Source organism: Tachypleus tridentatus, chromosome 3 (genome assembly GCF_004210375.1).
Source record: "Tachypleus tridentatus isolate NWPU-2018 chromosome 3, ASM421037v1, whole genome shotgun sequence".
NCBI classification, from domain to species: Eukaryota; Metazoa; Arthropoda; class Merostomata; order Xiphosura; family Limulidae; genus Tachypleus; species Tachypleus tridentatus.
Window position 1 is genome coordinate 23,964,405 of NC_134827.1, and position 25,682 is coordinate 23,990,086.

At 35.5% G+C, this 25,682-nt stretch overlaps 1 long non-coding RNA gene across 1 annotated transcript; it reads right to left on the reverse strand.

Moving 5' to 3' along the window:
- Nucleotides 1–562: 562 nt before the first annotated feature.
- On the reverse strand, nt 563–19,986 carry LOC143246036 (uncharacterized). The gene is made up of 2 exons (XR_013025733.1): nt 19,593–19,986; nt 563–779 (listed from the first exon to the last, which is right to left on the reverse strand). It is a non-coding gene; the product is annotated as an uncharacterized LOC143246036 (long non-coding RNA).
- Between the last annotated feature and the right edge of the window lie 5,696 nt (nt 19,987–25,682).

Sequence of the window (25,682 nt, forward strand, 5' to 3'; positions counted from 1 at the left end):
TTAAATGTGGAAAGTTAAAGAAAATCTTACAAATTACTCTCATGTGAAGATACTGCTTCGTTTAAAGAATCTGGTGAATGTCTGGTAGTTTGAAATGATGATCCAGGGACACTTATTTCCTTACTTCCATTTTACGTCAATCCAACTGGAGATCAACTGGCAACGATGCTAGGTCCACAACGAATTTATATAATTCAATTTAGGATTTATATATGTTACTACATTAGTTTCATAATGTCTTAACATTTCAGTTTATTCGTTACTCTCTTAGTAAATCGTGATTTCATAAATTCGATGTGCAACCATGGGATCGTAGTTTCGGTATACCGTATACTACAAGTTAGGACTATCACCTAACTATGCCATGATGTATACTAGAATTATTGACCATTCTTAATGTATACTGTTCACTAAAAGTGTTATTTAGTCCTAGTTTACAGTATGGAACGGTTATTACTTAACCTTTATTAACATATTTTACGTATTTTTTAAAAAACAACACCGATACACATAAACGTGTGCGTTTCTTATATTAAACTAATACAATTCACGTTTCCTCCAGTTATCACCAAAACCATAGTTTATTCAAGGTGGTAATACAAACAGTGTTTTACCCATTACCAAGTTTCATACAGCTGGACTGACTAGCACTACCATTACGCGAAAGGCCTCGTCGGTACTGAATATAGCAGATATAAAGTGGTTGACAGATTCTTATACATTTTTCCTTCTTTCATAAGTTCTTCGAATTTCAACTCAGAGCCAATACAGCCCGGGACCTAAGAACGAAAAGCTTTCTGTTTTTAGTTTGTTTATTTGTTCCTTCAAGTTTGGTTTGTTTGAATTTTACGCAAAACTACATGAGGGCTATCTGCGCTGGCTGTCCCTAATTCAGTAGTATAAGACTAGATGGAAGGCAATTATTCATCACCACCCACCGTCAACTCTTGGACTACTCTTACTAACGAATAGTGGGGTTGACAGTCACATTACCCTGTCCTCGCAGCTGACAGGGCAAGCGTGTTTGATGTGACGAGGATTCGAACCCGCGATCCTCAGATTACGAGTCGAGTGTCATAACCAACCGGCCATGCCATGCCTCTTTCATAAAGACCAGCAAACAATTACTATTTAATCCTTAGACGGTGGCCATCATCAGATGCTGCTGCCACCTACAACATTCCTGTTGTTTAAGGGTTAATACGGTAAGTAAGGATTTAATAACAAAAGATACAAAAACGAGAAAGGGTACATTATTTAACATTGTCCTTTATGCAGTAAGTGCTTCGTTAACTGATACCCTTACATAGTGTACATAGTTTTCACAGATACTGATAACGTATCTACCAGAATGGGCGGGGATAACTGCTGAATGTTTATCCTTCAGACTTGTTTAGACTCGCTCAATAGATGGAGCTCAGTAGTAGTTTGGACACAAACAAAACGTTTGTTAAGCAAACGCTGCAGAGTGGACTATCTACACTGTGCCTACCCCAGGAATCGAGCCCTATAATCCCTTAAGCTTACCGCTGATCCGCCGGAGAACTGTACATGAATAAACGTCACAAAACGAATTACTCGGACAGCAAACTGACAAATTAAAACCACTCAACATAGCAAGATATCACAATGAAGTTTGCGATGTATACATCCAAAACTTGTATCTTAGAAACTACCAAACCGATCATCACCAGTCATAACTAAGTAATATTTTTATAACAACGGTTTTTATAGCAGAGCAATAAACATATCGGTTGAAATTTCCACAAAAACTATTTGTCAGATTTAACCAATAAAAATTACAAACAAAACACAACAACGGAGTGCGTTTCAACTATAAAACAAGCTAACAATGTTTTTCTTTAGTGAAAATCTCTCGAGTGTTGAAACATAAAAGCAAGACACTTTCATTGATAACAGTGTCTACAAATAAATACTTCAATAAAATTACTCTTATAACTCATTTTTAAACTAAAATTTCAATAAAATCCTATTTCTCGTAAATGCTGAACGTTAATAAATGGCCCGGCATGACCAGGTGGGTTAAGGTGTTCGATTCGTAATCTGAGGGTCGCGGCTTCGATTCCCCGCCGCACCAAACATGCTCGCCCTTTCAGCTGTGGGGACGTTATAAAGTTACGGTCAATCCCACTACTCATTGGTAAAAGAGTAACCCAAAAGTTGGCGGTGGGTGGTGATGACTAGCTGCCTTGCCTCTAGTCTTACACTGTTAAGTTAGGAGCGGCTAGTGCAGATAGCCCGCGTGTAGCTATGCTCGAAATTCAGAAACAAACAAACAAATTAATAAATATCAAGTACAAGTACATTGTTGTATGGCTGCAAGACAATTCCAGAGAATATCCGAAGGCTCAATTGCCTTCCGTCATATCTAGCAGTTATACCTGTCCGGAAGACGATTACTTCTGCTAATGAAAGACAGGTTCGATAATTTATCACGAGCTTTTGAAATACTTTACAGAAAAACACCAGTTAAATAGGGTACGTAGTTAATATCAGTGCTTTATGTTGCTAAATACTTGTATAAATACACCACTTGATATACGGTTCACTGTATTCATGACAATGTGATATCACTTTGTATATTGTTTGATGTTTATGTTTCTTGTTCTATGTAAGAAATTACTTCTGTTTTGTTATTGTCTGGTTAGATGGGTAAAATAAAAGCTTGTGCTTAACAGGGTTAGGAAATTGGACTCTATTTCTTAACATAATAATCATTAAAATTACAATTAAAATACATAAAGGTACAATTGCTGAAAAGTGTTTGTTTGAAGTTAAGCATATATAGCTACCCAATAGGCTGGCTACACGTGCTCAGCCGATCACGGTTATCGAAACCTGGTTTCTAGCCCACTGAAAAGAAAGAGATGCTGTTTTCAAGAATTATATCAAGTTGTGCTGATTTAATTTCCGAAATTAGATACGAAATTTGATGGGGATCTAACCCCCTCGTGACCTTTTGTAATGTCATCCTGTATTACCGCGTTAAGTTTAGTGCTGATTAACCAAGAAGTGTGGAAACGTGTAAGGGATAGACGCACACATTTACGTTTATTTATATAGATTACATATAAAAGTCTACCTTCACTGTCTAGTTATTCCTACTTTTGTATGCAGCTGGGCTTCTTTCGCAGTTACACCACTGACCTTGTCCAAGGCAGTGGGCAACTAATAAAATAAATAATATTATACAATTAATGTGAACCATAAATTCAAGTACCACAGTAACTGGTTATTTTATTTAATGTAGATTAGGAGCGGATATTTAATAAGAAAAGGTACGCCTCATTCCTTCGGTTAGTTTACGTTGTTATCTAACTACCACACTTGAAGTATTCTTCACGCGGTCAGAGAAACGAGATTGTGTTTATTGTGCGCGCGCGGACTGACATGCTCGATGAAAGCTGCGGGGTTTATCCGAACTCTCAGGCACAAGCTGTTGTTATTCGTGCGAAAGAACCGCTGATGTAAAGGGTCGCTCATACCTTCCACTTTCAGAGCGCGCGAGTGTGCTGAAGTATTTGTGGTGTGGCTTATAATAAGGGTTCTTGAATCTCGTTGGGATCGAAAAATCAAGGGATGCTTGAGAGCGCGTGAAGAGTGTGCAGCTAAAAGTGCAACAAAACAGTACAGGTAACTGCCAAAACTCTCACAGAAAGACTCGCTTCGTTTACTTTTTGCAACTAAAAGTCTAACGATTTATTTTTAAAAAAACTCTCATAATCTGAAGATGAACAATTTTAACACCAAAGAAAAAAAAAATTTTCTTAGAACCCGTGATCAGGCAGAGTTCACAGTGGATTTATTTGTATCTCAAAATGTCTATTATGCTATATAATAAAACCATAAGTCATTTTAAGGGTTCCTGGTTTCACCGAGATACATTTTGATCTATGTAAATTATTAATACCCATATTTATTTACAGTTAGCCCTTAACTGAAGCTGTCACAAAAATCTGTAACTTAACGCCATTCTGGTGTAACAGTTATAAAAAAAAAAAAAAACGGTTGTGTATATGGGCTTAATGAATCACAGCATGAACTGTGTAACTGGGATATAGTATAATAAGACGAATAAGGGTTGAATGTTAGGCCTAGCTATTAGAGAGGTTGATCCGCTATCAGCGAGTTGCGGGATAGAAATCTGCCCGTTCCTTCATTCTTGGGGAGTGTTATGGTATAACGGTTAATCCCGCTATTCGCTCTCAAAGAGTAGCCCAACTGGTAGTTGATGTTGATTATCACTTCTAAGTTAGGGACAGCTGGCGCAAATAGCCCTTCAATAACTGCGTAAAACGCAACAAACAAAAATGTCATTAATAAAGTTGATACAGAGAACACGATTAGTTACGATTGAAAAAGACCAAAGGAAAATCACATGTACAGACAAATCCGATTATTCATTTTTATATCGAGTACGCTGACTTCAGGTAATATATCGTATAATCACGAAATAGTGCCACTTCTTATGACGTTTTGTTTGTTTGTTGTCAAGAGCGAAGCTAAATAATGGAGCATCTGTGCTGCGCTCACCACGAATATGTAAACCTGGTTTTTAGAGTTATAAGCTTTCAAACTTAATGCTGAACCACTGTGGGGCAGTTATGAATGATAGGTACATTTCCGATTAATAAATAAACTTTCATAAAACTAAGTTACACGTTGCTAAACAAAATTGCTCAAATGGCGTACCGATACCGGCAACTCGGCCGCTGATTTAACCGCTACACCCTGACTCTCAACTATCATGGCGTGTAATAAAGATGTATTTCTGACTTAACAGCGGACAACAATACTTATATATATATATACACACACACACACACACGTACAAGAACCGTATTAGTGTATCGGATAGTCTGAGGAGTTGCTTTAGTTTCGACAATAAATATATATTGGCCGACTGATTTTGCAAATCAACATCAATTTTAAATGAAAACCAATTTCCCAACAAACTGTTTAATTTTCAAAGAAAAATTTGAAAGGTATAATTTTAAAGTTCTAATCTCAGGACGTTGAATGTTAAAGTTCTGTAAAAAACAAACAAACAAACACGAACTAAGATAATCTTCCAGCATGAAGAAGTAATGAACAGAGATTAGTGTCACTATAATAAATAACTCTATTAAGTGTTTAGAATTCTCAAAGATGAGTATCACTCTAGCCTCTGTAGATAACAAGAACAAATACATTGTTTCAGAGCAAAGCTACACGACAGACTATTCACGCTGTATCCATCACGAGAAACGATACTCGAATTTTAGCACCTGAAAACTTGCGTAGCTTAGACGTACACCAAGCCTAGTAGTTCCTTGTTTGGACTTTCACAATCAGTTTAAAAGTAATACTTACTGATGATGTTTTGGGGAAATCAATTTCGTTTCCATAGCAACGAGAACACAAGTACACGAGGTGGTGATGGTTCTTCGGCCAGTCCAATAATCAATCGCTAGTGGTTAGTTTTGTTGCTTTTTTTTCCCGATAGGGTGTGCATATACTCCAGTGAGGTTTAAATAATTGAGGGCTCTTCGTAACGTAGAATTTATGACTTTTATATTGCATCGCAGAAATAATTTAACGTAGCTCTTCCTCATTCCATATAAGTCTAGTCACGTTTATTTTCAGCCATGTAGTTTGTACAATTTTAGTTTTCAAAGAACTTACAAACAGAATAGCCTTCGAAACTTCGTATATCACCATATTCTAACTGTGTGTCACTTACGAATCATATTTTCCCGCGAGGTATTGTGTTAAAGACATCTATATTTGAAAAAGATTAATTACATTGTGTCATGTTACACTTCCAGTCTGGCCCGGCATGGCCAGGTGGTTAAGGCACTCGACTCGCAATCTAAGAGCCGCGAGTTCGAATCCCTACTACACCAAACACGCTCGCCCTTTCAGCCGTGGGGCGTTATAATGTTACGGTCAATCCCACTATTCGTTGGTAAAAGAGTAGCCCAAGAGTTGGCGGTGGGTGGTGATGACTAGCTGCCTTCCCTCTAGTCTTACACTGCTAAATTAGGGACAGCTAGCGCAGATAGCCCTCGAGTAGCTTTGCGCGAAATTAAAAAACAAACACTTCTAACCAATTGGTCAGGTCGTCTGGAGATGGATCAGCGGAGTTACAGCGCTAAAATCTGGGGTTTCAATTGCCGCTGCGGATAGAGTGCAGATTGTCCGTTGCTTTTATCTTTAAACGAAAAAAACAAACAAAAAACTATTTATCCCAGGTCTGTTCGGTAAAACTTCCTCCTAAAATAAACAATAAAACCGATGATTTTGTTTTAAAACGTTTACATGTTATACGGTAATTCATGTACGCTGAATACGAAAATAATTTCCATTTTTCTCCATCACGTACAGATTTTTCACAAAACGTCATATGTAGTTTAACATAAGTGAATTATTTTCTTTGAAATCGGGTTTCATTCTGTTTTATTTAAAACGTTGACAACCACTGAATGTAGATTTCTCAAGACCAATAGCGACATAAGTGTCACTGAACGTTCTGGAACCGAAACATAAAACAATGTTCATTGTGGTAAACGGAATAATAATTAGACCTGTATTCTAAAGACAGCTGGTATGGGCATTAAAACTAGTTAAAATTAAGGTACAGAACAACGTTTCGACTTTCCTAAGTCATCTTCAGGTTAATAAATAATTTGCAACTGACAGTTACGAGGCACGTTTTACGAACAAGAGTATAAACAGGTACGGGAATGATTGTATCCGAGTTTGTTTTCTTTTTACCTTCTGATTTGTAAAAAAAGAAAACTCTCTACCCGATAGGAAAAAAAATATTATTATGGAAAACTCGTTACTAATACCAAAATAACTTTTCGGAAGTTTAAATTTGCAAGCCTTTAATTAATTTTATAGACTTATAATTTCGTGATGACGAGAAACCCACTTGAAGTAACAATGTATCTCAATAAGGCCGATATGAGTATTAAAACTTTTAAAATAAAGTAGAAAACCACGTTTCGACCTTCTTAGGTCATCTTCAGGTTAACAAAAGTTAACATTTTTCTCTGTCTTATTTTAATAAAAGTTTTAATACCTACACCAGCCGTCTTGAGATACATAGACTTATAATTCGATTGTCGTGATTCTCAGTATGCACACTCGACTAATTTAAGCTGTTCGAGAACATTGTAACTCGTGAAACTACTGCTAGCAAATAAATGGTGTTCTGTGGCGCTTGAAAACCAACGTGTATTTATTGTATCTCACAAACTACGTGTATCCTTTGCTACACATTCCCCTGCGAGTGTTTTCGACAATAAATTAAGATGATTAGGATAGTGAAACAAGTTTAAGCCGTTTACAACCGACAATAAATTTTACCCAAATTCAAAGTTAAACTTGCTTCTAATTGAAATCACGTGGTACTTATAAAGAAAATGGTTTCAATAAGCAAACATCAAAGACAATATGTATCATCTAGGGTGTTGATGTACAGGGTGGCCCGTAAGTCTCTACCCATCCATATGTAATGTTATATTATATTTAATTACGCATGTTTTATCAATTTGTTTCTTTTTTTTTGTCAGAGAAATATGGCCGATGCAAGTTCATTTACACTTGAAAAACGTATTGTGACAAGTACGTGGGTACATGAGTACAGCGAGAATGAGGAAGTTTGTTTTGAATTTCGCGCAAACCTACGCGAGGGCTATCTGCGCTAGCCGTCCCTAATTTAGGGTGTAAGACTAGAGGGAAGGCAGCTAGTCATCACCACCCACCGCCAACTCTTGGGCTACTCTTTTACCAACGAATAGTGGGATTTACCGTCACATTATAACGCCCACACGGCTGAAAGGACAGGCATGTTTGGTGCGACCGAGATTCGAACCCGCGACCCTCAGATTACAAGTCGAACGCCTTAACACGCTTGGCCATGCCGAACCGAGAATGAGGGACAGCACACAGATACGTTGGATACATAAGATATATGGATGGATACGGGCCACCCTGTACAATGTCCAGAAGGTTTCCTAAATAAAACTTGTGATACTTAATATGCCCTCGGTAAAATTTAATCCACCTTAGAACTTGGATATTTTTAAGACATAATAATTTCAAATATGGAGTTTTCATTATAGGTGCACTCCATGTCATCTCAAGCATCAAAAATAACAATTAACTAAACTTCTATATGATACGAATCCGAAAGCAAGCCTTCACTGCCACTTGTCTCCTGGTGGGGGTAAGTTTTAACTTTAAGGCTTACAACAGTAAAACCCGGAATTCGATTTATGCGATGGATGCTGTGCAGGTGGTTCAATTTGCAACTCCACGTGATAGACAAAACAAAGGCTAGTGTTTGGTTTTTTGTGCGGTTTGTTTCAGGACGTTTAAATGTTTCGCGTAACAACGAGTACAATTTTTTAACTACAGAGATCTTCCCTCGACATAACGTACTAGAAATTAGCTTGATCTACAGTATTTGTTTTGTACGAGGTATATTTTAACTCACAAAGGTTTCTTTGGTCTTTACAAACAGTTGGACAAAAAAGAAAGGATGTTCTAACTCCATAAAACGTAAAAACAACATGAACCGAAGACCAAGAGTTTAGTTTTAATAGATATTGTTATGCAAAGCAATTAATACAATCACTCCTAATACGAAGAATTGTCAGACTAAAGAAAGACAAATTGTCGATAATACACAAACTTAAAACAGTTCGATCACCGTGGTGGACAGTTTGTTTTGAATTTCGCGCAAAGATACATGCGGGCTATCTGCGCTAGCCGTCCCTAATTTATCAGTGTAAGACTAGAGGGTTTGTTTTTTTGAATTTCGCACAAAGCTACTCGAGGGCTATCTGTGCTAGCCGTCCCTAATTTTGCAGTTTAAGACCAGAGGGAAGGCAGCTAGTCAACTCCATCTACCGTCAAGTTCTGGGCCACTCTTTTATTAACAAATAGTGAGAATAACTGTCATATTGTAACGCCCCCACGAATGAAAGGGGCAAATATGTTCGAACGCGACCTGCAGGTTACGAGTCCAGCACCCGGAATCACCAGGCCAGAATTGTCGCTCAAAGCAACACAAGGACTAATTATACACCCCCTTCCAAATTTTGAACTGATATATTAAAGAGAATGAACTCGCCCACAGCCAGCTTTAGGCTACATCTACCTAGCCGAACAGTAGCATTTGACCATCACTATTATGATACACCTACAGCACGCTGACAACTCGGCCCCGCTCGACGAAAAACGAAAGCAAAATATAAGTGTTAGTAAAACAAAATCAAAAGTCCACAAGCACTATATATATATATGCAAAATAATAAACTACTCTCGAAACAGTTTAAAGCAGTAAAAAAAATTCTTCTAGGGCCAAACTGTAGGTCAGTATTTTCAGGTTCATTTCGAGTCACTAAAATCAAGAAATGAAAAGGTCAAATTACGAACTCGTTTTTTGACAAATGAAATTATTCAAGGAAGATATGCAAAACAAAACAGTGTGTCACAAGTTCAACAACCGTAAACTGTATCGACACTCGAACCGATAAGTTGGTACCAAGATTTCCACAAATCTCCTGAGCACCTTGTTTCTGTCAGTGTTAGCTGTAGCTCTGAGGTAATGGTTCCACAAATCTCCTGAGCACCTCGTTCCTGTCAGAGTGTTAGCTGTAGCTCTGAGGGAAGGGTTCCACAAATCTCCTGAGCACCTCGTTCCTGTCAGAGTGTTAGCTGTAGCTCTGAGGTAATGGTTCCACAAATCTCCTGAGCACCTCGTTCCTGTCAGAGTGTTAGCTGTAGCTCTGAGGGAAGGGTTCCACAAATTTCCTGAGCACCTCGTTCTTGTCAGAGTGTTAGCTGTAGCTCTGAGGTAATGGTTCCACAAAACTCCTGAGCACCTCGTTTCTGTCAGAGTGTTAGCTGTAGCTCTGAGGGAAGGGTTCCACAAATCTCCTCAATTTCTTGGAGATACTAATTTAAGTACTTGTAATTCGTCATCACACACGAACGTAGGGGTAGGGGTTCAACTGAACATGCTATTTTTGTAGTGTAAATATAGATTATATAGTTATAGTGGAGATTCTTATGGTGTTTAACGTTTTGGATGTTTGTGGATTTTGATTCAACGACCATTCAATTGCTTAATTTCACAAACGTAGAAATGTTTAAGTTCACTAGGGCAACGGGGTCACGACACAGGAATTAGAGAACATATTTTGTGTAGCTCAAAAATAAATATCAGTCCGAAACGTTTTTAACTGCAAAACATGAAGGTATTTTAAAGTGTCCACAAACCGTTTTAGTGTTAATATCATTGACGCGTTTGCCACTAAAAAAACACTAAATTAGGACAATCGTTATTCGTCCACTTGTTGGATAACAGTAAGTTGATGAACTGATAATGCCAAAATTGGGCGTTTGATTGTCCCCGACGGACAAGGGGATATTCTAATGTGACTTTGCTCTAAAAAAAGACAAAAAAAAAAGACATAATGTTGAGGAGAATAAAAAAATATACCAAGAGATATTCAAACTCGTGCCACTACGAGAAGGCTTAAGGACATTAGGCCTTAATCCTAACTTCATTGGTTTATTAAGACGAGTAGAGCTAAATTAAAAATAACTTCTAAGTGGACCTATTTTGAGGCCACGTTGGGTGAATGATATCTGTACAAAAGTTGAACTTCATTCCATTTTTGAGGTGGAGTATTGGTCATTTGTCCCTCTTAAGAACAATAATAAAAGCATAACATAACAATTCGTTGTATAGTAGCAGTATATAGTAATACTATATTTTGTGTTCTTTGTATACAAAATTTCTAACATTGCGTAGAATTGCTATGGAAATTTATAGTATAATTATGAATTTTAACACTTTCAACTAACATTCCTCCAATCCGATTAGTATGTTTGGGTTGTTGCTTTTAGCTTTGTATTTTAGTTACAAGACTTCATGATATCATTTATACACAGACTTACTGAACCTACATGACAACAAAGAACCCTAGAATCCAAGCACTTTCGAAAGGCGGATCTTTTTTCATCTGGGGAGAGCTGTTAATGGTGGTGTAATCGAATGAATGATACATCAAGGGAGTTGAGAGACGTAATGAAGGTCTACTAGTCTTCCAGGAAATACTTAGTGTATTTTTTTCCATGTACCGTTGGGTGTTCCATTTCCGGTACAATGTGGCCGGTGACAAAACCGTTATGTATTAAAAAATGTTAAAAAGGTGTATTATAAAGGTGTTAGGGATATTTTAATATAAGAATGGTTTAAAAAAGAAAGAAAGAAAAACTATACTTAAGTGTTTTAAGTAAAATTAGGGTGACATCTGGTGACTGACTAAAAAGCAAAAGATGTTAAGCTAATTGATTTATATAAATTATGAAAAATTGTCTTAAACACAGTAAATTTCAGAAAAATGAGGGCTCATGATACATGAAAGAAATAAAAATAGAATGAAGATTTTTTTTTCTAATAGATATGAAACCAATGATTCTAGAATCTAGAATAATAAGGAGAACAGTGTTTACTTAACCCAATTGGCCAGACATGCCCAAGTGGTTAGGGGCGTTTGACTCGCAATATAAGAGTCGCGAATTACCGTCGCACCTAAAGCTCATTTTATAGCGAAGTATCACATTAACTACTATCAGTTCAGGGTGAATAGCAGACAAGAATGTTACAACTTGCAAGGAAATACTTTATGTTTATATTAATACTGCATTTATTTATTTACTTATTTGTTAAAAAAAAGTTGTTTTTTGAATACGAACGCGATTGGTAACAATTCCTTCGACTTCAGTCTTTGGCTAAAGCTCGAAGTTTGGAATTGAAAACAACGTCTACAACTTTCAATATTAAAGTAGAGACGAAAATAAAAAGTTAAAACTTTCATAGTTACTTTTGTCATCTGTCCATAATAATTCGAGCTGTCATATCTCTGAACATGTTTCAAATACTCGTTCAATTTTAATTAAAAATAGAGTGTAGCTCAGTGGTAGGGCGTTAAGGTCCAGCACGACCAGGTGGTTAAGACACTTGACTCGTAATCCGAGGGTCGCGGGTTCGATTCCTCGTCGCATCAAATATGCTCGCCCTTTCAGCCATGGGGGCGTTATAATGTGACGGTCGATCCCACTTTTCGTTGGTAAAAGGAAAGAGTTGACGGTGGGTGGTGATGACTAGCTGCCTTCCCTCTAGTCTCACACTGCTAAATTAGGGATGACTACCGCAGATAGGCCTCGTGCAGCTTTGCGCGAAATTCAAAACAAACAATTGTATTTAAACTCTCACGACTCTATACTTACCCTTTCTGTTATACAGAACAGGGGTCATTCCATGTCAAATCATCCAGGGGACTGCAGGTGACCCCCACAAAATACCTTGAAAAATTCACACGTGCTCATCTACCCATATAATGACAAATTGCCAAAGATTAGATCAATATCTCTAATAGTTTCTGATTTACAGCCCTGTATTTTTTTTTTTTTTTTGCGAATTCATTTTCGGGCAACTTTGGCTGCTTAAAGCTGCAAGAGTAATGGTGGTAGAAGGCAAAAATTTGCTACACTGACTGCATTAATCTCACAGAATTCAAAAATGGTCTCAAACCAAGTTTATCTCTCTTTGGAGTTTTATAGTGAGGCAGTAAAATCACCTGAAAACCCAAAATCGTAAAAACAAACATTGGTTTATTTAATAAGCCATAGCTCTAAGACTTAATAGATACAAAGTTGAATTTTGTTTTCAAAATTCCTATAACATAACAGCTGATAAATCGGTAATTGTTGTAATTAGAAGTCTATTAAATCTGTAAAAAAATTTAGTTGCATGTTCTACTTCAGGCCACAGTTTGACCATGTCACCAGTTATTCAGTCTTTTCAGATTTTTACCATATATTCTTACATCTCTGAATATGATCTACAAAAAAAAAAAAAAATCAGGATGGTGTTTAATCTACTTTTTGAGTTATAATTTTTTAAAGTATCCTCTGACCATACGTTGTTTACTTGAAAAAACAAACAAACCTCAATTCAGGTGTGTTACTGTGTGCAAATATATCCATACAACTTTGAAATAATTTATGAATCCCATTGAAATATTCTAACCAGCCTTTATCATATATTTTTACATCTCTGAACATGGTCTTCAAGGTTGTGCAAAATAATAAATTATCAAATTGTAAGTGTCTCTGATATGTAACATTGGGCAAAGGACCACATTCAGGGCATTCAGTTCTTTCTTGTCAATCGTGAATCAGTCCTGCAGAATTGTGTAAAGTTTGATCTACTTGAGTGCTATGTAAAACACAAAACTGTGGCAGGTATTAGGTCACATCATAGCTTTATTCCCCACTCTACCAACTAATTGTATTTGAGAAGGTTATCAGATGATGTGTACACGTTGTAACTGTTGGTAGTAGCAGTGAAAGTGATGCTGCAGCAGCTCAAATAGGGTCTGATGATAACAATGACAATTATCAGTCAGGGAAATATGTCACATGCATATACGATCATGAATGGTATGTGGGAAACATAAAAGATGGATCAGATGAACATTCCGATGTGTTGGTGTCATTTATGAAGAAATCAAGAAACGAACTGTTCTCATGGCCTGCAAGGTCACATAAAGATGAAAGCTGGATTCCATTCCAACATATTTATTGTCTGATAAGTGCACCTACCATGCAAGGCACCAGTGCTTGCTACTATGTTCTAATTCAAAATAATCTCAACATACTCAAACTCGAATTTCAGAAATTTATTGAAGCTGTCTGAACAAAGCAATGTTTATTTGATGTTGTTAAGGCTAATTTATCACCAAAGCAGTTTTTTTGAAACATTTCATCGTCACGATTATTGCAGTTTGGTGTGACTATAATCTTTCTCAGTTATCCCCTGTTGTAGCACTGTGCTTTTTGTGTCTGATTTACCTTTGTATTTATTTTATTATGAATCTTAAACTCGGCCATACCTGCATGACTGTAATGCATACACAATATATTTGCATTGCCATTTAACTAGTTATACTAATAAACTTGTTCAGAAATGAATTAATTCTTTCTTGTTTCTTATAACTTCATTATTTAACATTGTGAAAGACTGGTTAGAATATTTCAGTGGGATTCATAAAATTCTGACAAGTATTTTTCAAAATTGTATGGATATATTTGCACACAGTAACACACCTGAACTGAATTTTTAAAAAAATAAAAAACGTATGGTCGGAGGATACTTTAAAAATTTTTTGTAGATCATATTCAGAGATGTAAGAATATATAGTAAAAATCTGAAAAGGCTGAATAACTGATGACATGGTCAAACTGTGGCCTGAAGTAGGGCTATTTTTAGTTAAATCATAAAAAGTTGCAAGCAGCTAAATCTTTTTACGGGAGATCCAATAGACTTTTAATTACAACAATTGCTGATTTGTCAACTGATGTGTTATAGGACATTAGAAAAAAAATTGAGCACATGTGAATTTTTTCAAGGCATTCTGAGGGGTCACCTGGAAAATGTTTCAAAATCTGGATGATTTGACATCGAATGACCCACAGTACAAGAGTTTCTCTCACAAAGGACAGATAAACACAGATATCCGAACATACCTTCTATATGTTCCATTCGTCGTTCAAAGCACGTCATATGCGGCAGCGTTTCGCTTAGCACGTGGTTGGCTTTGATGGACGATTCATCTTTCCCTCTAATCATTGGACATATTTCGAAAAGCCACACACAACGAGACCTAACTTAATCGAATTATTTTGATATAAACGACAATAAATCATGACTTTTTATTGCAGTGTTTAGAAATCATCTTTTTCACACCACCAGCGTGTCCTCGAAGGCTACCAATTTAATATTGTAAGTGAAAAAAACAAACAAAGTCGACTGGCAAATATTGGCTAGAGAGGATTCATAAAAGGAAAATACTTATAGTTATTAGTAAAGGTTAAGGCGAAAGTGATAAAATTAAACTACGTTAAAGTGTCATTCTTATATAATTCATGGTACTCTTCTCACCGGCTGGAATACCATAGCAGCTTACTGAAAGAGGACAACGGGACAATGTCTCACACATTTTTTTACAATCTACCTTTTTATTTATTTTTATTACTTTTTAGTAAACATCATAACAGTTTGTTTGTCCGCAATTTTAGGTTTGTGTGTTTCAAATTAAGAACTTAATTACGTCAGGAAAATTACTTCAAAAGAGTGTTTGTTTCCAAGCGAGTTTTAGGATTTTGCGCAAAGCTACACGAGGGCCATCTGCGCTAGCCGTCCCTAATTCAGCAGTATAAGACTAGAGGGAGGACAGCTAGTCATCACCACCCACCGCCAAATCTTGGGCTTCTCTTTTACCAACGAATAGCGAGATTGACTGTAACATTATAACGCCCCCGCGGCTAAGAGGGCGAGCATGTTTGGTGTGACGGGGATTCGAACCCACGACTCTAGAATTACGAGTCGAGTGCCTTAATCACCTGACCATGTCGGGCTGTTTCCAAATAAGAATCTAATTAGGTAGGTAATGTTGTAATTACAGCTTGCATTTTTCAAGATGAGAAATTACACATTGTTACAAAAAATTCGATACTTCGTTGCATAAAATTAGCGTCTTACGAGAAAGAAAAATCGTTCTATTTCAACAAAACAATTGTCAAATACAGCAGACTAAAAATTTTCAGCGAATACTTAGAAAATACAAAATACATGAAAAAACGTTGTTAACACAAAACAACAAAATATGACAATTAGATTCTAAATTAACACTGAAATGAATTACCAACCGATTCTGCTAGTGATAAACTATACTATTGTGCTATTATATATTGTAACATGTGCTGTAGCCTGTGCGGTAGTATACATGATGTATCCTGTAATATTATACAATTGTTTTTCGTAACGTAAAATTTAAGAAATAAACAAAAACATCTAATGTATTTCCTTAATTTTTTTCTCTGGTGAGACAATGTCCTGGATTTACTTGTTGGCGTTCATTTGTATATAGGAAAGCCTAATTTCTGTAATAGTTATATTGCTAGTTTTTATCGTTGTTGTTTTATTTTTAATATCAGAAGTTAGAAACAAGTAAGAACTAAACACAAAAATGCGCGGTTGTAAAATACCTACCAACCCCTGCATACAGTTTTCCAATAACCCTGCTCTTCAAATTGGATAAATATAATTCTCACACTGCTCTACTATAAGCACCTGGACACCCCTTCAAAATCTAAAACGTTCTACCTAGATTTTCCTCAAGAAATGTTTTAAAGTCTCAATACAGAGATACATAGGTAAGGTCAGTAGTGTAAATGTGTGCAAATGAAAAAAAAAAAGATATAGAATAAATAAAATAATTTACAAATCGATACGTGCAACAATAGCGGTCTTGAGTAAGCAAAACCTGATGTTCATTGGACAAGTCAACAATATTAAAAAACTTCATGGTACCACGTTGTTAAATTGAAAGGGGAACATTCAAGTTGCTGAGAGGTATTTTTAAGTCTTCCTTCAGTTCAAAGAGAATTTAAATTTGTCGTCTTTGGATGAAAAGGTGTGGACGACTTATCTGGTTTCCGACCGTTTCTCCTCCCCTCTGGATGAATCAAATATTGGTAATCTGACCCATTCCTGTCCAGACGTAGCTGGCCTTCACCGGATTTTTGAATGGCACCATAGTTCGCGTAATGGTTCTTTTCATAGTTTCTCTGCTGGTCAAGACCCATTTCTGTAGGGGATACGAGTTGCCAAACTACATACACGTTTTTCCTTTGAAGCGCACACTTTTTGCGGAGCAATCGAGTATTTTACCTACACCTATCAGATGTTTTACCTTCTTGAAGGTTTCTTGCACTCCTTTATCATGTTGTTCACATGACTGTCATTGTTGTCTTTCTGTGGTTGTCCTGAAACTTCTTATGCCCTTATTACGTGTTAGTTTTCTGGTGGGGCTCTATATGGCAGAGCAGGTGAGCTGGGTTCGAATCCACGAGAAACATTCTCCAATTTTAGCTGTAATAAGAGTGACAGAGAATTCCTTAGAGTTGATGGTGGACTGTACGGTGTTGCTGACAAGTTCCTTTTCCTCTGGGCAAATTTTAGCAGTAATAAGAGTGACAGAGAATTCCTTAGAGTTGATGGTGGGCTGTAGGGTGTTGCAGAGAAGTTCCTTTTCCTCTGAGGGAGCAGCAGCAGATATCTTTAGCAGCTTGGCCATAAATACGAAATACATTTACAAATCACACGTCTTACAAGTCAGAGTGAAATTCATGTCCGCGATATTGAAGTGCAGAATTGAATTAATTAACTGACGTTTCATTTATCTCCATTCGCTTCATGAAACTCGTACCATCATGTTGCTATCTATTGTAATCTTGAAGGAAACAGGTTAACCGTCACTGTTGGATATAGAAGACTATTTAGTGAGGGCACTATTATTTATTTTGTGAGTTAATATTTAACGATTGTTTAGTTTTTCATGACAAGAAAGTTAAAAGTTAATCATTTTAAAGGCGACAGTTACGGCAAGTTTGGTTAGTAACTCTGTACGAATCGTAGTTGCGTTTGCAATTACATTGTTGTGTAGGCTTCATTAATATTGATGACGTCACATTATTCGAACTTTAGTAATTTTCTCGTTACCTTAACTGTTAAATAATCGCGTGACGTAGTTTAGAAAACATTTCAGAGGCCTCAATGATCAGGGTATAAATAATGGCTACAAATTAGCAGACGTCAAGCGAAGTAAAGTTTAGGAAATGTCAAGTGCAGTTCAGTCAAAAAAATTAGTTAGCGAAAAAGAACGTGAAGTTAGCCAGTGTGTTTATGAACAGCCTTAACTGTTGATATTTTAACCTGTTGACTGCCAAGTATTTCAGCTGCCACAATACAACTCTAATGCTTCATATTGTAACTTTTTTCGTGACGCCATTTTGGATCTAAAGTGAGACAATTTGTAAGTAGGTCAAATACATGCGTGGTGCGGACATCTAGCGTTGAAGTTAGATATTATTGAGGACAAATTAACTCGTCTGTGGCACTGTGTTACAGATTAAAGCGAGTTTCACAGTTTAATATATTTAACTGAACCCGGCCTGAGCGGACTTTGACGAAAAGAAGGAGACAATTATTCAAGGTTCAGGATACAACTGTAATTAACCTATGAAATAACGTAACTGAATTATTCACTGATAATATTGTGGTAGAAATAGAAAAAGTAAGTGCTCTGGTTAATTGGATTCTAAAATACTTTAATCAGCTTGTGTGAACCTTTGACAAGAAGAACTATTTGTAGTGTGAGATACAACTGTGATATCCACAATAAAAAATATTTATACAATTTATACATATAAATTGACTTGTTTTAAATACATTATTTTAAAACAAGTGGAGTGTGTGCTTTCCGTTTATTGTAGAATTTATCGCCAACAAGCCAAAGACACCTACTTTCGAAAAATCCTCATTTCATATATACATACAAGTAAACTTCGACAATCATTTCCCCATTGTTGTTGCTAAGTGTTTAATAAGCTGATATAGAGCATGTAGAACGATTGTAGTATTTACTTGACACGTCTGGTAATGTTTCAAAGCTATTGTGTACCGCAAGCTCTGCATAATACAATAGCATGACATGTATTCTTTCCCAAATATCTGAGGTAACGAAGAAATTCAAAACGAATTAGCTAGAGCTACATACTTTATCCACTGGTGTTAATGGCGTTGGATCCAAATACACATTAAATAGCGAGAATGTTAGGAGTGATAATTTTTATATTAGTCATAATTTTAATACTAGAATAATAATTCTTACTACTCTCTTTGCTTGGGTTTTCCTTCTTTTTCGCGGTCCGCCATGGTCAGATGGATAAGGCATTCGACTCGTAATCCGAGGGTCGCAGGTTCGAATCTATCACACCAAACATGCTCGCCCTTTCAGCCGTAGTGGCGTTATAATGTGACGTCTAATACCACTATTCGTTGGTAAAAGAGTAGCCCAAAGGTTGGCGGTGGATGATTATGACTAGCTGCCTTCCCTCTAGTCTAACACTGCTAAATTAGGCACGGCTAGCGCAGATAGCTCTCGCGTAGCTTTGCTGGAAATTCAAAACAAACAAAAAACATTTTTATTCCACTTGTTACAAGTTGTAATATTTTAAATCTTCTTATAGTAAATTAACTACACGAAAAACGAGGCGTTCGTTCACGTATTTCTCCGACCCGTGTCTCTGGATCTTTACTGACCATCAAAATATAAAAATTATGGCATCTGAGAGCTCTGTAATCGACGCTTTATATCATTTAAACCTTAGCCTAATGATTCTCAAACTTTTGAACTGGCCACACCCTAACCAACTCACCTTGAGCTGCATGCGCAATACCCCTTCTGTCAAATGATTTTTTTTAAAGCTGTTTTTAAGTTCTCAATCATTTTTAATTTGATAAAACTCTCGCGACTTCCTTAGTAACTTACAACGACACTGCTGTTTAAAAACCAATGCTTTAGCCTGAGTCACCTGGCGTTGTAACAAACAAGTTAAACGTTTAGACCAAAAAAGAACGAAAAACAATGTCGCCTTACCTGTTCTCGATATATCAACAACAATGCATTTGTTACGTTTGATTAACAAAATGACAAAATAATAGTCTTGAATGTCTTAGTTCATAAAGCGTGCGGATTATTCGTCGTCGGAAATAAATTAGATGATACTACGCTTAAGTGCTGGCTACATCTTTTGTCGGAACACCAACTACAACAAGGAAGCTGGAACAACTGGTTAATTAGTTGTAATTAAACGATACGCGTCGACATTTGGAACGTCATAGATAAACATTCAAAAAATTACTGCGAGAAGATATATAGGATACGAAATTATCAGAAACGACTAATTATGGGGCTGATATAAGTGTTGTGTACATTTTTACTCGCAGTATAACGGCTCATGGAATGGCTTGGACTTTTTCAAGCACAAACTTTTAACTCGTAGTACAGTCACCTCTTGACCAATTTGAGATCTAATTACCGTTCTGGACTTAGAAGACCAAACCCTTTCGGTTGATGCATCTGAAAATGCCAAAGGGGTCATTGATTAATTTATTCTAATGCTTCCTAAAACAATCTGAATTTAAAGGTAGGTTGCGGAGATCCTGATGAGTAATAAAATCGATTTGGGGATACACACGCCACCAACGTTTGGTATTGCAAGCTCATAAAATATCGCTAATAAACATGGAAATAAGGTCTCAAAGGTTAATTTACTCTAATTCTGCCTTAAAGAATGCCAAATGTCGCGGGTATTGAGGACTACCTCTTCTTTCAAAGACACAATAAACCTGATGCAAAATCTGATAAAGATTTTCTTGTGGGCTCAAATTTACAAATATGACTTAAAACAGTCGCAGATCCCTTTTCTAATACTGGTCCAATTTTTCAATGCATACTTATTGAGCATAAAAATGCTTAGACTTAAACGTTCTATAAATCCTTCGTAAACAAAATACTGAAATCACGATCTTAGTGGATCTAAACTCGCAATTCTGTTTATATGTTATACAGGTTATAACCAGATAATTTACCTCAAAAACAACACTATAATGAGACCAAAATCAGCACTGTAATACAATTACTAGTCCATGTTGTTATCTTTAAATCCTAATGGTTGCTGTCTATGGCACATTCAAGAGCGATGGAGGGGTATTCAATGTACAAGACAAAATACCTACGTCGAGTAACCCAAGCGTTGGCGGTAATGACTAGCTGCTTTCTTTCTAGTCTTATACTGCTAAATTAAGGACGGCTAGCGCAGATAACCCCCGTGTAGCTTTGAGCGAAATTGAAACCAAACGAAACCCTACGTCAATGTCAAATTCGCCAGCAATTGAGAACAAGTTAGGGTTAGGAGTTGAGGGCTTGAACAATGTCTCAACTTCTACTGCCTTTCATTGTCTGTAGCCAATTACTGGAAAGCAGTTTACCCTTAATATTTATATATAACCTTAAAATAGAAATAAATCGCCCTAAACTTATATAATGTAAAACTTCCAACTTCTATCCTCCTTTTAAATAATATTATAACTAAATACAGAAAGCACCTTACATTTCTACAAAACTATCAGCCTCAGTTCTTTTATTTAATAATTACTGACATTGAACGAAACTAAAAACTGAAGCCCCCTCTTTTTATCTCAAAAAAATGTTTAAATATAAAACAGGTGAACTAAAATAAGTCTACCTACCTGAACTTCGGATACAGTTCTGACACCACTCTGGTATACTATACAAATATATAAATCTGTTAAAATAGTCACCTACACCTAAGTTAGCATTGAATAACTAACGCCCTCTAAGCTATCTGCAAAATAATTTCCGTGAAAAAAAGAGAGGTTTATATTTAATATAGTTTCATATTAATTTTGAAAAAAAAAAATTATGATAGTTTATATATATCATCCCAATAAGCATTATTTTTCAATGTATTTAACATTATCAATGGAAGAATTACTATAATCAGAAATTATTAAAATGGATGCTGTCAATAATATTAGGACTAATTGTGTTTAAACCACCAGGCAGAAGATAACATTGCCAATGTAGGGATATCGTAGATTGTAATCACAACTTTCGCATGTCTTTTGAATTGTTTGTTTTTGGAATTTCGCAAAAGTCATCAGGGCTATCCAGCCGTCCCCAACTCTTGGGATACTCTTCATCACCACCACCACCAACTCTTGGGCTATTGATCGTCATATTATAACGACCCCACGGCTGGGAGGGCGAGCATGTTTGGCGCGACCGGGATGCGAACCCGCGACCCTCAAATTACGAGTCGCACGCCTTAACACGCTTGGCCATGCCGGGCCTGTCTTTTGAAACACTGCATTAAAAATAAAGCGAATGAATAAAAAACTTTTTTCAAAATTAAGTGAATGTCGAGATGGCTAGTATATATCATTCAAAAACAAAGCATTTGTTTTGTGAATTTCCCGCAAAGCTACTCGAGGGCTGTCTGCGCTAGCCGTCCCTAATTTAGCAGTGTAAGACTAGAGGGAAGGCAGCTAGTCATCACCACCCACCGCCAACTCTTGGGCTACTCTTTTTACCAACGAATAGTGGGATTGACTGTCACGTTATAACGTCCCCACGGGCTGAAAGGGCGAGCGTGTTTGGTGCGACCGGGATTCGAACCCGCAACCCTCAGATTACGAGTCGAGTGCCTTAACCACCTGGCCATGCCGGGCCCTAAAACAAAGAAAAGAAAATAGTAGTAATGGCATTTGTATCATCCCTACAAAATAGTACAGCCAATAATTAACATATAACAATATATAAAACCATTGAGTCACTACTCTTTTGTCTGTTAACGTTCTACAATACTGAGTGTTTGTGCTATTATGTAGGGATGGTGTAAATGCCATCCCTAGCGTATTGTTTGTATTGTTTTTTTTAATGATTGATATTAACCAGGTCTATATTTATTTCCTTCTGAAAAAGAATAATTGTAGTTGTCCGTGTATATACAGGAATATCTGAACTGCCTGTTTAACCTGTTGTGTGCATAGTAAGGTGAACAAATAGCATCACGATGGTACATTTCTATTCTCACTGGTTTGTTTATTATTAAGATTGTAATTTGAATGTATTGAAATGATTTTAGACGTTTGTTTAATAGTGATATTCAAGAAACAAATAATATAAAGTAACATTTTTATTTTTACTGTTTTGTGTTAAGATGTATGGATGTAATGAATAGATTTTCGGTGTTTGTATTTGGGCCGTTTAAAGCAAACTAACAATATGATGGAAACATCTTTATAGTTTTATATAAAAGACTGTTGTGCGGATGTATTTAAACTATTTTACATCTTTGTATTGGGTCCGTTCTAAACAATTAAACAATATAATGGGAGAAAATACAGTTTTGTATTAAATATTGTTGAGTTGATGTATTTAAGCTATTTTACACTTTTGTATTGGAGCCGTTCTAAACAAATAAACAATATAATGGAAAGAAAATACAGTTTTGTATTAAAGATTGTTGAGTTGATGTATTGAAACTATTTTACACGTCTGTATTGGGGCCGTTTTAAACAAATAAACAATATAATGGAAAGAAAATACAGTTTTGTATTAAAGATTGTTGAGTAGATGTATTTAAACTATTTTACATATTTCTATTGGGGCCGTTCTAAACAAATAAACAATATAATGGAAAGAAAATACAGTTTTGTATTAAAGATTGTTGAGTAGATGTATTTAAACTATTTTACATATTTCTATTGGGGCCGTTCTAAACAGATAAACAATATAATGGAAAGAAAATACAGTTTTGTATTAAAGATTGTTGAGTAGATGTATTTAAACTATTTTACATATTTCTATTGGGGCCGTTCTAAACAAATAAACAATATAATGGAAAGAAAATACAGTTTTGTATTAAAGATTGTTGAGTAGATGTATTTAAACTATTTTACATATTTCTATTGGGGCCGTTCTAAACAAATAAACAATATAATGGAAAGAAAATACAGTTTTGTATTAAAGATTGTTGAGTAGATGTATTTAAACTATTTTACATATTTCTATTGGGGCCGTTCTAAACAAATAAACAATATAATGGAAAGAAAATACAGTTTTGTATTAAAGATTGTTGAGTAGATGTATTTAAACTATTTTACATATTTCTATTGGGGCCGTTCTAAACAAATAAACAATATAATGGAAAGAAAATACAGTTTTGTATTAAAGATTGTTGAGTAGATGTATTTAAACTATTTTACATATTTCTATTGGGGACGTTCTAAACAAATAAACAATATAATGGAAAGAAAATACAGTTTTGTATTAAAGATTGTTGAGTAGATGTATTTAAACTATTTTACATATTTCTATTGGGGCCGTTCTAAACAAATAAACAATATAATGGAAAGAAAATACAGTTTTGTATTAAAGATTGTTGAGTAGATGTATTTAAACTATTTTACATATTTCTATTGGGGCCGTTCTAAACAAATAAACAATATAATGGAAAGAAAATACAGTTTTGTATTAAAAGTTGTTGTGTGGATGTGTTGAAAGGTTCTTTGTGTTTATGTTGGGGCATTTTATGAAGCTTTTGCCAAATGGCAGCATGAGTGAATATGAATTCTATTTGAATATGTAGTACATTAAATTAACATGTAAATAAAATGACTTTTTACCGCGTATGTAAATGTACCTGACTACAAATGGGACTATTTCTATTTTATAATTTTTTTTGTCATTGTTGTTCGTGAAATAACTTGTACTTCATATATTTTCATGACATCACATCAGTCTTTCAAAAACACTTGACTAGATAAAGTTATTGTTTTTAAATAAAACAGTTTGTACCAAATGTGTCTGGAAACGCTCGTGATTGTCATTGAATTATATCTGTTTAGATAGAGCTACATGTACTTCGCAACTTTTTGTTTGGCTTTGATATAAATTCTAGTTGAAATTTTGTAAGCCTAAGCCATCAACAAACCTATGTGAGCATTTCATTTATCTATAGCATTGATCTTTTACAACGAAAAGCAAATGCTGTTATTAGAATAGCTAGCCATTAAATAATATACAGTTTCAACTAATTTATTTCTTAATCTCAGTACAGTGTTTCAAAACTGAATATAAATTATTAGAAGTAAATATATTTTAAAAACTTATAAATCTGAGACAGTATTTTTATTGTCATAATTGTAAACTGAATACAAATTATTAGTATTAAATATATTTAACAAACTTATAAATCTGAGACAGTAAGTATTTTTATTGTCATAATTGTCGTTCTACTTTGACATTGAATCAGGATATCTCTAAAAGCACACGTGGAACCATAATTGTCAAACAAACGTTTTTATCATAATTATCGTCCTGCAATGACATTAAAACAATGATAATTGTCAAGGCACAAGCAAAACCATAATTATAACACAAAGGTTTTTATCATAGCACACAATTATTTCTGAAACACTTTGTTATTTCACATACTCAGAATACATAATCTAATAATAGTAATAATCTAATTATTAAAGTTTATCAACACTTTATGTTATTGAATTTGACGTGCATCAGTACTGCCTTTTATCAGCACTGTGTTGTCGTGCTGTATATGTAACGTATCTCAGCACTATAATGTGAACCGAGTTCTTTATCAGCACTGTTTCTTTTATCGTAATGGTCATCAGCACTGTATTATTGCGCTGTGTATGTACCGTATTTTAGCAATATTATATTGAATTATAATGTCCATCAGCGCTAGTTGTATATTAATGTATATCAACATTGTATTATTGCATTTCGATATTCATACTACCATACTATTATTTTGGTTGCTCATGCATATCACTGCTATTTTGAAGGATGTCTGAATCACATCAGAGCTATTCTATTGAAATACTGATATAAATTAAGTAACGTGGAACGTTTAACGTGCGTTCATACTATGATGCTCAATATCTGATATGTATACACCACATTTATTCTTTAATCGCTGCTATTTTCAGTATTGTATTGTTGGGTTTCCTTGTTGTATTAGCGTTATGTTGTTAGTTATGTTTCAGAACTACAAAACGACTTAGGCTTTGTTAACACTTTAAGTTTATCAGTATTGCATTTTTTGAGCTGTGATGTACATTTATAAAACACTATAGG